Source organism: Cimex lectularius, unplaced genomic scaffold, assembly GCF_000648675.2.
Source record: "Cimex lectularius strain Harlan isolate CLEC.00 unplaced genomic scaffold, Clec_2.1 scaffold67, whole genome shotgun sequence".
Classification (NCBI taxonomy): Eukaryota; Metazoa; Arthropoda; class Insecta; order Hemiptera; family Cimicidae; genus Cimex; species Cimex lectularius.
The window spans coordinates 126,541-140,940 of NW_019392738.1; the positions used below are offsets into that span (position 1 = coordinate 126,541).

General features: G+C 35.6%; 1 protein-coding gene across 8 annotated transcripts in view; it reads right to left on the reverse strand.

Moving 5' to 3' along the window:
• The window catches only part of LOC106668411 (protein groucho), a 194,656-nt gene that overhangs the window by 96,739 nt on the left and 83,517 nt on the right, over positions 1 to 14,400 (reverse strand). The gene's annotated exons all lie outside the window — the stretch shown is intronic.

A 14,400-nucleotide genomic window follows, 5' to 3' on the forward strand; every position in this document is an offset into this window, starting at 1 on the left:
TCTAGGTAATTTGTAAAGAAAAGAAATTGAAATCTTTAACATATATTTATTTGTAACGTACACAAAGGGACAACCAGCTTTTAGGCCGTACCTGCTGGCTCTCTAATCACAGGGTTTAAATCCTACTGGATCTACAGTACAAAAAAACCGTTAGGCCCCATTCGTCTAAACCGATTAAACAATCGTCTTTAGAAGGGAGGAAAAAGCTCATCAAAATGTCCAAACGGATTAAAGAAGAATACCAGTTTTAGATAACGGGAAAGGGTACCTGAAATGAAAAATACGAAAACAGTTTTTAAAAACAATTTGAAAAAAGGACCCAGAACCGAATTTGAATTTACATTTTTCCCCTTAGATAAAATAAAAATTTTAAGAGTATTTTTTAATTTTTAATTTTCTATGAAATTGTACGCTATTATTATATACTGTCGCCTTTAAATGACATGGGACAGATTTTTTACTGTCAGTATTTTGTGACGTGAAAGGGAAAACCCTTTGTCCGTGGCACAATGGCGATCGAGATTATAATAATAATTGTGGGTAATTAGAAGTAAAAGTTCTCCCAATGACCCTTTGAGCTGACGACAAAAGAAAACCAGGGGGTGCTACCAGGAGGCACATTGTGAACTTCAGCATGTTTTCTTTTACCCCATTGAATAAATAATGACTCCTTCGCTTTATGTGCGGACTAGTCGTATGAGTTGATGTGGAAAAAAAACAATGTTTTCTAAGCACCCAGTAAGTTCAGCAAACCCTATCGGAACGATTCGTAGCTATTTTGCTACAATTTTTTTCTCTGGTCTACTACTGAAAAGACACCATTAGATTTGTACTGAGGGTTGGGAGTTATACGATATTATAGTCGACATGTGAATAGAACAGGGGTTGTATTAGGGGTGAGGAGGGGGGGGCTGGAATAAATAGGCCACACGTTCCACCCGCTCTAACTTGCACACCCCAAACCCACAGCCCTTTCATTCACCACCAAGCTAGCAATGTAATTAATTAAACACGATTTCAAAAAAATTGGAAAAATACACAAATGATTAAACACAAATCGTTGTGAATTTAAAAAAAAATGTTTAACCACCTTGAAAAATCGTCATTCTTAAAAAATACAATATATTTTTGAGGTTTATTCACCTTATTGATTAAACCTTGAATCCTGAATGAATGTACCCTGAAAAAAATCTTAATTTTAGCAGTCGGAAAAATTTAAGCATCAAGTGCAATGTATGCAAGCACATTCAGTATTCCAGCCAGTAAATGTTTAACTTGTTCCAAAAGTAAAACAATAAATTCCAAGTTGCCATGACGAATTCTGTCATTATGCTGGGCGGAAATTCTGAACTCCGTTTTTCTCTGGGCCAAGTTTAATCAAAGCGTTAAAAACGTGCACAGGTCTGCAAGGGAAAAAATCCATAAAGCAAAAAAGGGCCTAAGGAAAATTAAACTTTTTCTCCTTCCAGGGAATAAAAGCAGGTCGAGGGAGCGATGATGAAAAGGATTAAGGATTAGGACAATAAGAAAGGATGAGATCCGACCGCTGCTCCCCCACCAGCCTTTAATGAAATCTAAGAAAAAGTAATTACATTGTTTTTATCAATTCGAGGATGATGCCTTTACTGGCGAGACGGGAAATTTCAATGTTACTGCTTACTTCTGCTGAGAAAGGAGGAAAAATCAAATTAAAAAGCTTAGAGTCTAAAATATTAAGCTCGAATATTAGAGTAATAATGAAACTAGACAGTCAATGTCTATGTACCCTCCTTTTCGACCTCTTAAAACGTTTTAACCTTAGATTATGTTAAAATAAATGATAGGTTTGAACCATGTACCATGGCTCGCGTGGGGCTCCTCTTCAAATAGAGAACGGGACCGATGATATTTGACTCACTATTATCTTGTCAATTATCACCGAGGGGGTGGAATTGTAGCCACCCTTTGGCCCTGGTTACGAACTACCTACTATTCCCTCCGATCCTGTATAATGTCCTGGCCCAGATGGAATAACCACAAAACTCTGACAACATCCCAACAGGTAGATTAATACTTCATTGACCAAGACAAATCTGTTATATTTTTCGGTGAAATACTAATGCCAGGCTTTATTTCTGAAGATTCCAAGCGTTTCTCCGTTATACACTCAAGTAATATGGCAAAACACACCTCTGACATAAACAGTAATAAAAGTAATGTAAAATATAATAAAACACACACACAAATTTATTTCAAACGTCTTTCTTTTGACAATTGGTTCTTATTATAAACATGTATGCACATTGTTTTAGGATTGTTTTTCCCCCTCTAACCTACCTGCCTATTTCAAAGTATTCTGTAAACATGAAAAAGCTAACACAGTCATTGGAAGCTGAAGTACCCAGTCTGCTTGACAAACCCATGGTATGTCATTTAGAGATTGGAAACTTTTATTTCAACGATGCTTCAATCATTAATGACTGATGTACGGCCTATAATTTTTACTCCTAAAAAAACAAGTTCCTTTCACGACAATAAATTATATAAGAAACTAGAAATACGGATTTCATTTCATAAATTAGTTCGCGTATGTCCCACCTAATTGAATTGTGCACTTCCTTGGCTCCATATAGAGAGCATGTAGGAAACCCACCTGATAGGACAATCGTGGGGGTGTCTGGGTCCCTTGTTCCGATTTTTGAAGGAAAAAAGGCTGTTTTATTGTATAAAGTGATGATAGTTTAGTGTCTGTTGAGAGTGAATGTATTTATTAGCGAGAATCTGTAGTGTGAGAGGGACCTTAGCAGAATACTGAGTACACCATCGATCCTCTATTAGGTTAGTTATTGTATAATAGATGTAACAGGCGATAAAGGAATATCGAGTGCTCCATCACCTTGAGAGAATGGTATGTAAATAAGAAAGAATGTATTTAAGAGTGAGTGAGAGAATGACTGGATTTGGTTTTAGGAACTGACTGCGTTGGCTGAAATGACCTGTTGATAGCCCCTGGACCCCCACCTGGCAGCTGGACGGATAAGACCGAGGTATGACCACGGATGCCAACGCCCGGGGAGGGTGATTCTCGAGGCCTGCCGGTGGACTGTGAGTAGTGATATGCTCTATTCTGTTCATGCGAGAATGTACGTGTGCAGATTTGAGGTTAATCAACCTGTAATCTATCATTAATGTCTGATATACTGCTCATAATTTTTGGTGCTAAATAAACGTCTTCCTTTCTCGTCTCACTAATCTCTTTTATTCAAACTATTAAAAAAACTTAGATATATTGACGTAACTTACATAGAACATAATGGATTCTTACTTCCAACCAATTGGTCGTCAGGTTCGCTCCCTGCTAATTTCCCGAGATTTACCTTTTCCTAAATTTGTTAATACTGGTAATATTTTTTTTCCTTAAACCCCTAATGACAAATAAACGATTTCTCAAAACGCGATGGAAGGGAAGTTATGAATTTACCGGTTCGTCTTCCCTGGAGATATTTGCCTTTTCACTGGCTAAGTAAACACGTCCAGAGCACGCAATTCGCTTTGGACAATTATGTGAATTTCTCATGCTTCATTGATTGTAGAATTCATGCTAATTACTCAAGAGACCGGAGACCAATTCACCCCGGTTCGGTCAATTATTAACTTGTTCTTGGTTTATGTTTCAATATCCGAAAACGGTAAACTGCTGATAAAAGCGAGATCCAAGAAATTATTTTAAAAATATCCCGATATGTAGAAAGCAAATTTCTAAATATAATTTGAACCAACAGGTGCCCTAGGTAAATATAATGCTTAATCCATATCAGCCATATCCAGAGACAAATCCGAAAAGGAGGATCAAAAAACAAATGCCATATGCAATGATTTTTTTTTTTTTCAAATTGTTCTTAATAAACCAACAAATTCTGCAAAACGACACCGAGGAAGTCGATAATTTCTGTTACATCGAGTTTGGAACTTCCTGCACAAGAGACGCTCAACAATTTGCTGATTCCTTGTTTGAAATGCTAATGTCACATTCAATTAAAATTCACCCAGTAAAAGCCCTCTCGTCATAAGACGTGATGGAGTGCTTTTCTTATTTCTAGAATCAGAAAATAATTATTTACGCGCAAATTTTCAAATGATATTTCACTTATGCCATACGGATGAAATTCCTTAAAATGTACAAGCCTTTCTTTAATCAGATCGATGTTTAAATAGCCTGAATATAGTCTTTTTCGCCAAACATTGACGTAGTGATCACCGTAGTATGCTTAGGTGATGAACACATGATTCGAGTGCAAAATTTTCAGCAACGCATAATAAAAACAACACTTCGCTTTTAAGTGCCTAAACCTCAAACTTACTAAAAGTGATACCATATCCTTTATTGGATGAATTGGTTTGGCTTTATGAACTGATTGTTTTGTGGCGTTGACCGTTGGTAGGTAGTCGTTGGTATCCCCGAACCCATCCTCGGCTGGATGGATAAGGGTATGGTCTGCCAACCCGGGGAGGTGATTTTTGATGCCTGCCATTTATTGTAAATAACCCAAAAGGTAGAATTTCCAATGGACTGCATGAAGTGAGGCTCAACTCTGTACATGCATGTAAGTACACGCGTGAGCAGACCTGAGCTTAAACAAGTAATCAGTATATCCTTTATTTGACGATGCATTTCCATCGTTATCTCGGTTCAAAGTTATTATCCGTTTTACGAGCAGAAACATAGCAATGGAAGGTTTCTAAAAGTAAACATTCATCCAAACACAACCATAAATTTTCAACAAAAGTATTACATAATTACCTCCTGGCTTGTACTAATCGCGTTTACGTGTTAGCTTGAATTAAATTAAGTTTAGCCTCATAGCCAATCCCTCATGATTAAAAAAACAACTGAGACAGCGATTTGGGAAGACGAGAAAAAAAGAAGAGAAATGAAAGAAAACCGGTTTGAAACTTAAAAGATTTAGAGGAAGTGTGTAAGAATCATATTTAGATGGACATTGAGCGAACCTCGTACTGTGGAACTTTCGAAAGTCAAATGAATTATCATAACAAACATAGTTTCGCGTAGTTTTGTCTTAGTTTACATAATAACATTAAGAACAATATCTGAAGGCTAGTTGGAGTTTAATTAACAACGTATTATTACAATTACTAAACTAAAAGGGTTTGAAGTTTTAAGTCCTTAAAATAATAGTTGCAAGTAGTTAACCTTCAAAACAAATAGTTCTTGATATAAATTCCAAATAATGGAAATTAACTAAATATTTTCCTGTCATCACTTTACACAACTATTTGGCGGTGGCAGAAACTTTTACAAAAAATTCTGCACTCAACTTTTGTCATTTCAAGATCCCAGATCAGGCCTCATTCTGGATTTTGGTCATGTGATAATTGAATGAATATTGTTGAAATTGTTCAAGTACCGTTTTCTACCTGGCGATGTTATTAACAAAGATCCATGTTTGAAATTCGGTCTTTGCCAACCATTTTGGTCTTCCTATAAAATGTCAGACCTTCCCAGCATAGGCAGACCAAGATACCAAGACCATTCTTTTGGGTATAGAGGAACATTTATTTACATTGTGATTAACTGCTAACTGGTCTATAACCTTCTTTGGACTGTTGAAATTTGGTGTGCCTATCCTTGCTGGATTGTTCAATCAGCCGCTTTTCGGCATTTTGTCATCTTCAGTGAGACTAAATAAATATAAGTCAACCCACCATGGCCAAATGCCGAAACGCATCTGACAGACCGCCCGTAGCCAATCTAGTCGGTGGGGATAAATTACAGGTTCATCAGGAGGAAACCTCAATATAAAGAAAAATATCACCTCAACTTGTGTATGTATGTAATACCACCAAACCTAACGATGAAGATGGCGAGAAGCCGAAACCCGTAAGAAAGACCAGACCATTTTGAACTATCCTGGTGGGGTTGTACAGACACACGCGTTTCGGCATTTCATCTTCAGTGAGACTAAATAAAGATAAACCAAACCACCAGTGAAGAAGGCGGTGGGGAAATGCTGAAACACATCTGAAGGACCAACCCAGCGAGGATAATCAGATCAAATTGATCGGTAACCACATTTCAGGTTCACCCCTCGCACATCGAGAAATCTTTGAAAGAACTAAATGTTTAAAACAAATTCTGTTAAATTTTTATGTTAGTAGCATGATCGCTGTTAATTTATTATTAGGCATTATCGTTTATTAATCAGTTTTTGTTGTTGCTATCGCAATTTGAATGTTTAAAATTGTTTAAATGGCGTTTAATGAAGGCTCCAGTTTAATTGTTTCTATAAAATATAAAACATAAATTTACAAAAATATGTGGCATTGTAATATAAAATTATCTTGAAAAAATGACAAAAAGTAGATTTAAATTTGTGACGGAAACTGATTTTTTTCTAAGTTGACCCTTGGCAAGCAGTGAGATAAGGAATCGTCCTAAAAATGCCAAGCGAACGAACCGTGAATAAAGAAACAAAGATTGAGGTCAAGATGAACCAACGAGTCCATTATGGAAAGGGATCGGGTAAAAGCCCCGGTCCCATTTATCCCTACACAATGGCGTAAAGTGTGCCCTCAGGTTCGCCCAGTTTCGTCAAGTCTACATGGCAAAATTGATTCGATAAGGCCGATAATCGCAAATATCCGGACACCTAGGTGGCCCATTAAGTTTCTCGAATCTAAAGCAAACACGATTAAAGACAGTGGGGGGAGATCAAAGAGACATTTCCTTGTCGGTTAATTATTGATAACTGTATAAACATTAACAAATTTCTTGTTTGCTCTCTTGCATTGTCAACATTTGTTAAGCCTCGTCAAACTGTTTACAGTTGTGTTTTATCCTCCGATAATGACTGGGTTCTTCACTTCTTTCTTTCTATAATCAGACCTTTACTTCGACGGGATAAACTTTCTTTTCAAATTGTATAGTTTCAGAAAGAGAGATTGCCCGGCAAAAGATTTAATAGACGTTGCATCATTCGATTACTTTGTCATTGTTAAAGATCGGCTTTCTCCTCGAAACCGGAGAATCTTAGCAGATACTTCGGAAAACATGAAAGTTAAAAACCAAAACGGTGTCAAAATTGAATTTCGTTTAAACCGTATCAACCACTTCCGTTCAATGTTTTAAGACCATCAGGTCATAATCGAGTTTCTGCTCGCCTGTTTATAACAAACCATTGTGTTAAAGCAATAACAATAACAAAGAATGTGATACAATAATCTAACGATTCCGAAAACAATTCGCTTCGAGGACGATAACATTTATAAAATAAAATCCCACATTTATAATACATTTTGTCTTAAGCTGTCGGTATTCTCGCTAATTGCTACCACTGCAAGCAGACAATTCAATAAACGCAGACGATATGGTTATTCTGGATTTGAGAATTTATCGTGTATCCTTGAATTGATACACTGTATTATACATATACCAAGCTATCGGCTGTTTATTTGGCCTTTCTCAAGGCAATTACATAGCTATCAATAAAAATAACAATGCAAGAACCTTTACCAGTGAAAAATTTAAATTTTTTATTTAAAGCACCCTCCTACACCTTTTAAATGACATTTTAAAGTTACAGAGAGGTGTTTTAAATAAAAAATTTAAATTTTAACTAGTAATTTATACTTTTAAACTAAATTAATACTTTTCTGAAGCTTCTAAGTTTAGATTTGTAAGATTTTATTAAACTCTAATTAAACACAACTACACAAAATTCCTTCTGTTCTTCTTAAGAAAGCTGACATGGGCTTCAATTTAACATCATATTTTTAAGAAATCATTGAATTCTGGTTAATCCAGACAAATGGAAACGTAGTTATTAGCATATAAATATAATATTAACCAATTCTCAAATCAGTCTGTCCACCCATATGTAATAAACTAATAATACCCAAACAACATGGTTTTTAATTTAACAAATCAACCAAATCTCCTGCTGTTTGAAAATTTCATACTAAATGTATTTTCCCACAATAAACAAGTAACGTGATTTACAGGGATATCAGTCAGGCATTTGATTGTGTAAATTTTCAGTTGCTTTTACCAAAATTAAATGTTCTGAGCTTATATGGGCCCATATTGTCGTGGTTTCATAGTTATTTGCATGATAGACAGCTTCAAGTAAAAGTAAATAATTCTTTGACTAAATTTATCGACGCAAAATCTGGAGTGCCTCAGGGTTCTTGTTTAGGTCCTTTATTATTTCTGAATATTCTGAGTTGAAGAAAATAAGCTTCTTGCTCTTTACTGACTTTTTTTTAATTAAAACAATTATCTACACTTTTGAAATGACTTTTTAAAGGTGTAGAGAGGTGTTTTAAACAAAAAATTAAATCTTTTACTTTCAATGTTTCTTACATTGTTAGTTTTATTGATATATAGGTACAGTGTCCCGAGGAAAACCAACTAAATAGCCGAAAGCTTGGCATACGTATAATACAGTCTATTAATTCAAGGACCCAATAAATTCTCAAATTCGGAGTGTATGAAAGTTGGTCGATAACAAAATAACATCGTTAATGTGGTGAGACAACGAACGTACTACACCTATTTAAGCATCACTAAAAGACGACGGAGGATTCTTAAGAATTCAAAGAATAACCAAACAGCTCTAATGTGTTTGTTTGAGACCCCAAAATTAGGCTGATATTGACATAGCTGCCTACTAAAATCTTAGTAACCGTTGACACCATAAACCATTCTTTTTCCTTCTAAACTCAATTTCCTTCCCCTGCAGTGTTCTTCGACGGTTTCATTTCTTCCTCACAGCCTGTGAGGTCGAAGAGAGGATGTATTAAAATATTCTGGAGTTAATACATAACGAAAAAGGAAAAATGTATTACTACATAAGTACTACCCTTGACTATCATAATCCTCTACGTAAATTCATTATCACTCGAAATCATAAAAAGGCTTAATAAAATTTATTAAAGTTGCTTTTAGTTAACGACAGTTTCGTAGTAGTGGGTATTTTATAAAAACACCTTACGATATATAGTACACATATAGTTAGTATATAGTACAGAATAAGTTCGCAAATAGGACACATTCCAGACGAGCCACCAGGCATGGGTGCTGTCATGCCCTTCACTTTGGTGTACCTCAAGGTTCTCGTATCTGCCTCCCACTTTTGTTCTCCTATCTCTAGACGGTTGATGTCCAAATCTCTCTCTGATTTTTATCTCATGACTTTCAAATCACTATCACACGAGTTCATGAAGACCTGAATGCCATCACCTGGGCCGTTGAAAATATACTCTTTCGATATCCATAAGTCTCGGGTTGTTTTGTTTGGATCCCATCCCCTTCTCAAACCAACCTCCTTGTATCCATCTGTATCATCTTTGGTCAAATTCTATCCTGGAAACCCCACATTTCCCAAATCTCCCGCTGTTGCTTCTCCACCCAATTTCGTCAAGCAAGCCGACTGTTCCAAATCAGCACCCGCAAACTACTGATCTTCGCAAGTTCTTCTCAAATTCGATTGGCTGTTCGGTCTACGGGGACTCACCAGCGAACTTTTTAATAGTACCATGGTTACCATGAACTAGCTCTTCTCCCAACATACAAATCCACAGGTTTTAATCGCTCCTGATCCGTTCCTACAACCTCTAGAAGTTACACCTTACTGCTTTACCTTTAAGTCCCGCCTTTTTGAATACCTCCTGCCCCTACATTTTAACACCGAGGATGGTTAATTTTCCGCCTTCTTATTTAATTTAATGCTTTTAATTTATTTTTATGTTCTTACATTTAAATCTTTATTTATATATTCTTTTTGGCAAGAATTGGGTCAAACTTTGGACTTGTTCTGGTAGTCAAAGGAGTCCCCAAAGCCCCAGCATAACATCTATTTTCTTCTTCTTCTAAAACTGAGCTATGATCTCAGCTAATAATTACCCCAAAGCTTTCGGTCTAATATAAAACGGAAGGATGACTAATTGTGACGAATATATAAAGGTTTGACACAATCAGTGACCGAGTGTTTCATACCTCAAATTTCCTCCGTCGTTATTTGTGCTGTTGAGTGATTCGTCACCCTCGAACTATATGAATATTTATATGTCGAAATATTAACAACAAAATCGATATTGACATAATGACTTAACCTATAAAGTAAAACCTGAAGTTTTGTGTTTAAGACGGATCGAGCTGAAATTCTATTCGTGGCTTGAAAAAAGAAGAATAAAACTCAGTTATGAGCAAATACAATGTATTATCATATTCGATATTATTTAATTCTGAGGAAGAAACATTGTGTAACAGAGGATATCAGGCGGATTAACTAAGATAATCAACAATTCGACATGAAATACGTCTTCAATTGTATATAGGAGCTATCTGATTATTTGAAACCAATACTCCCAAGGATTTGCACAACAATTATTTATTTATTGAGCTTTCTTTGCTCTTTTACTTACTTAAAGCACTTTCATAAGTCTTTCATTCCAGTTACGAATATTTGGCTGTTAAGTCATCACTTTTAATGCCCTGACATTTAGACACAAGTGCGGAATGCGAAAAATCGAACAGGTCACGAAAGAAAGCTGAGGGATGGAATTAACAGGAGGAAACGAAAGTTCATACTGCAATGAATGTTTTATGGGATTTCCCACACCGGAACTTTCTCCCCAAATTGACCCACACAACTCATTAAACCTCGGTATTGCCCCTGTTTCTGAAACCGAGACTCATGGTAAAATGATACAAGAATTATAACGAAGATATTTTGAGAAAATCGAAAGAATAAGTGGGAAAGATGTTTAACTTCAGACTAGTAATTGTAAGATTTTAAACTTGAGGTATGTTGGGATGAGCTGTGATTTTGTCGTGACTGATTATTTGTTAGTCAGCATATTTTTGGCCGGTTTGGTCTGCCAGAGACATGAGTCGGTGTATTATAACAACAATAATACGATAAAACAACACTAAGACAAATAATTTGATCCTTACCGATCATTTTGGTCTGCCTATTGTCGCTGAGATGGACTGTCAGACGAGTTTCGTCATTTGGCCATCTTCAGTGAGACTATTTAAATAGAAACAAACCCAACACCTGAGATAGATGGAGCATATCTTACCTATCAAGATGGCCGTTAGGTACAAATTACAGGTTCATCACCAGCGTAGATCACAGGAGGAATCTCATGACAAAGACAACGCGAACTCGTTGTGATCTTTCACACGTGTTTAGGCTAATCGCCATTATCAGCGGTGGGTGGTTATTACTTATTATTATATGCATAAACTTGTTAAGACTTTTGCCTTTGTTGTGAGATTTTCATAGAGAAGGACTGACATTTGGTCTGCCTAACCTATTTCCTATTTCGTCATCTTCAGTGTTACTAAATAAAGATAAACTAACCCAACACTGAAGATGGAGATGACCAAATGCGAAACGCGTCAGACAGAACAACCCAAGAGCATAGCCTGTCAAGATTGTCGGTAAGTACAAATTTCAGGTTCATCCGGAGGAATCCTCATCAACAGGTGCATGTATGTAATACCATCAAATCAGCCAATGAAGATGGCGAGAAGCCGAAAACTGTATGACAAGATCTTGTTTGTTTGCCTATCCTCCTTGAATTGGTCAGGCAGACGCGTATTGTGGCACCTCACCATCTTCAGTGGTGGGTCTGTGTATTCCTTAGACGTGACGTCTCTTTTACAAGGAAGACACAAGGTGGTGAAATACCGAAAAACATCTGTCAGATGTCAGACGGACCAAAATATTCGGCAACGACCAAATTTTACCTTTCTTTTTGGTATAGAGTATATTCTATACATCGTGATTGCAATTTCACACAGAAGATCCTCTTAATGAATGGGCCTTTTTTGGCGGGGGGGCAAAAGAATTTTACCCGAGTTAGCCAAAAGACGTCATTTAACATTGGACAAGAATTTGTAGCATAGATCAAGCATAAAAAGATCATTATTTCATGAATCAAAAGTTTAAACTGACTGAAAAACCAGTTCTTTAAAGAACATTTGATAACATGCGGGCTCAGAAATCATCAAATGATTAAACCATCTTTTAAAAGCAAAATAATTCCTTTCTGAAGCTTATCAGTTTAGTTTATAAAATTTTATTAAACTGTAATTAAACAAAACCAGACAAAATTCATTCTGTTCTTCTTAAGATAGCTGACATTGGCTTTACTTTTACATCCTATTTTTAACAAGTCATTGAATTCCGTATTTTTCTAGACAAATGGAAACGTAGTTATATTAACCCATTCTAAAATCTGTCTGTCCATTAGAGGTTATTAATATTATCGTCCATCGGCCTGCAATTGCTAAACTTTTCGAAAATTTTGTCTATGCTACTCCCTGTAATAAATTAATAATACCCGAACACCATGTTTTTCGATCTCACATATCAACCAAATTCCCTGCTGTTTGAAAATTTTATACCAAATGCTTTATCCCACAATAAACAAGGTGGCGTGATTGACAGGGATATCCGTCAAGCATGTCACTGTCAATTTTAATTTGCTTTTATGAAAATTAAGTGTTCTTGGCTTCCATGGACCAATATCGTCGTGGTTCCATAGTTATTTGCACGGTAGACAGCTTCAAGTAAAAATGAATAATTTTTTCTAAATTTATCGACAAAATCCGGAGTGCCCCAGGGTTCTCATTTAGGTCCTTTATTATTTCTGATCTTTATTGATAATGTTGCTGAATTTCTGAATATTCTGAGTTGAGGAATATCACCTTCTTCCTCTTTGCTGACGTCGTCAAGCTGTACCATGTGATTAATGATGATTAAGACACAAAAACACTTCAAATCGCCTTTTATATTTTATTGATAGGTGCTCAAAAAAAAAAAAAATAAATAAATAAAATAATAACAATTTTTTAGATGTAATAAAAAAGTAAATTCATCCTATTTTGGCAACAAATTTCACCTACAAACTTTGAACCCATTTAAAGATCTTAGTTTAACATTTACTGCCCTCGAATTTTCCCAGCATGTGACCAATATTACTAATAAAGCTAATAAATTGTGAGGAATTGTTGAGATACTTAACACTTTAGAAACATATCGACAATAAAAAAATTATTTTCAATAATTCGTAGTAATTTAGAATATGCTATGCATGATCTGGTCACCCTATCAAAAGTACCTTTGGGTCAAAATTGAAAGAGTTCAAATTAAATTTTTAAGATATGCTTCTTTTAAATTAAAAATCCCCCTAAAAATGAACATGTACTTAACCCTAAACCTGTTAACTATGAGGGGAGGCCAACTGATTCACTTCTCCTTTATAGCGTTATCAATAGCAAAATTAATAGCCCAAATTTATTAAGCCTAATCACTTTCAATGTCAGCTTTCACGACAGTCGAAAACCCTTCCTTTCTTAGATCTAACACAAAAATATAATTACTTTACTCTGGCATTTCTAGAATTTTAACTGTTAGTAATCAGCATAACTACAATTGATATGTTCGACGCAAGCTTCTTGCTTGTCTATATTAATTATTAAAAAATAAACTACTGGTTTTGTATCTACGTCTAACCAGAGTTTTGTGGGTAACAAATAAGAAATAAATATTTTAACAAATGATCTAGTTTGATTCTCAATGTAAAATACTCTTCTCATTAGAACTAACTGCAGTTATGGAAATCTGTCGGTTATATATTCCTGCGATGATTAATTTTAGCGTTCTGTTGTATTTTTCCCCAAGCGTTAAGTTTCGTAAAAGTCATTATTTCTTTTATAGCGACGGGGGGAGAAGATAAGGGACAAATTATTTTTATAAAACGGAGGGGAGTTCTGTAGGGGAGGCTTGAACCCACTTTGGTAACAGTTTTTAAAGAGAGATGCCATTTAGAGAAAAAAATCATAAGAAATTAGAACTTCATTCAGCCCAAGGTCTACAAATAATAGATCTAAACGGGCAAAAGAATCTATTTTTTTACATACACTGCGCTATGTTTAACATAAGCTAAATGGTTAAACTCAAGCTTGATAGATAGATGGATGAGATTTATTAATGTTGTCGGCGTGAAAATACCTAAAATTTGGTCGTTACAGATCAAATCAATTTAGTCCGCCTATCCTCGCAGAGTTGGCCTGTCATACCACGTGAAGTCAAGTCTCTTGTAAGGCGGACTCACTGAAGAAGGCCAAACGCATCTGTCAGACCATCCCAGCGATCCAGGAACGTCTTTTGGTTAGAAAGAAATATTTCACATCGTCATTGACTGCAATTTGTCTACAATCTTATTATATTGTCTCTTAGGAAAATTCATGAGCTACGTTTGATCTATTGTCAGAAAATTTTCTTAACTTATTTTTAATATAGTTTGGCCCGAACATTTTGGTCTATCAGATGGGTTTCGGCATTTCTCAATCTTCAATTCTGGGTTTATGTTACCACATATCTTGTT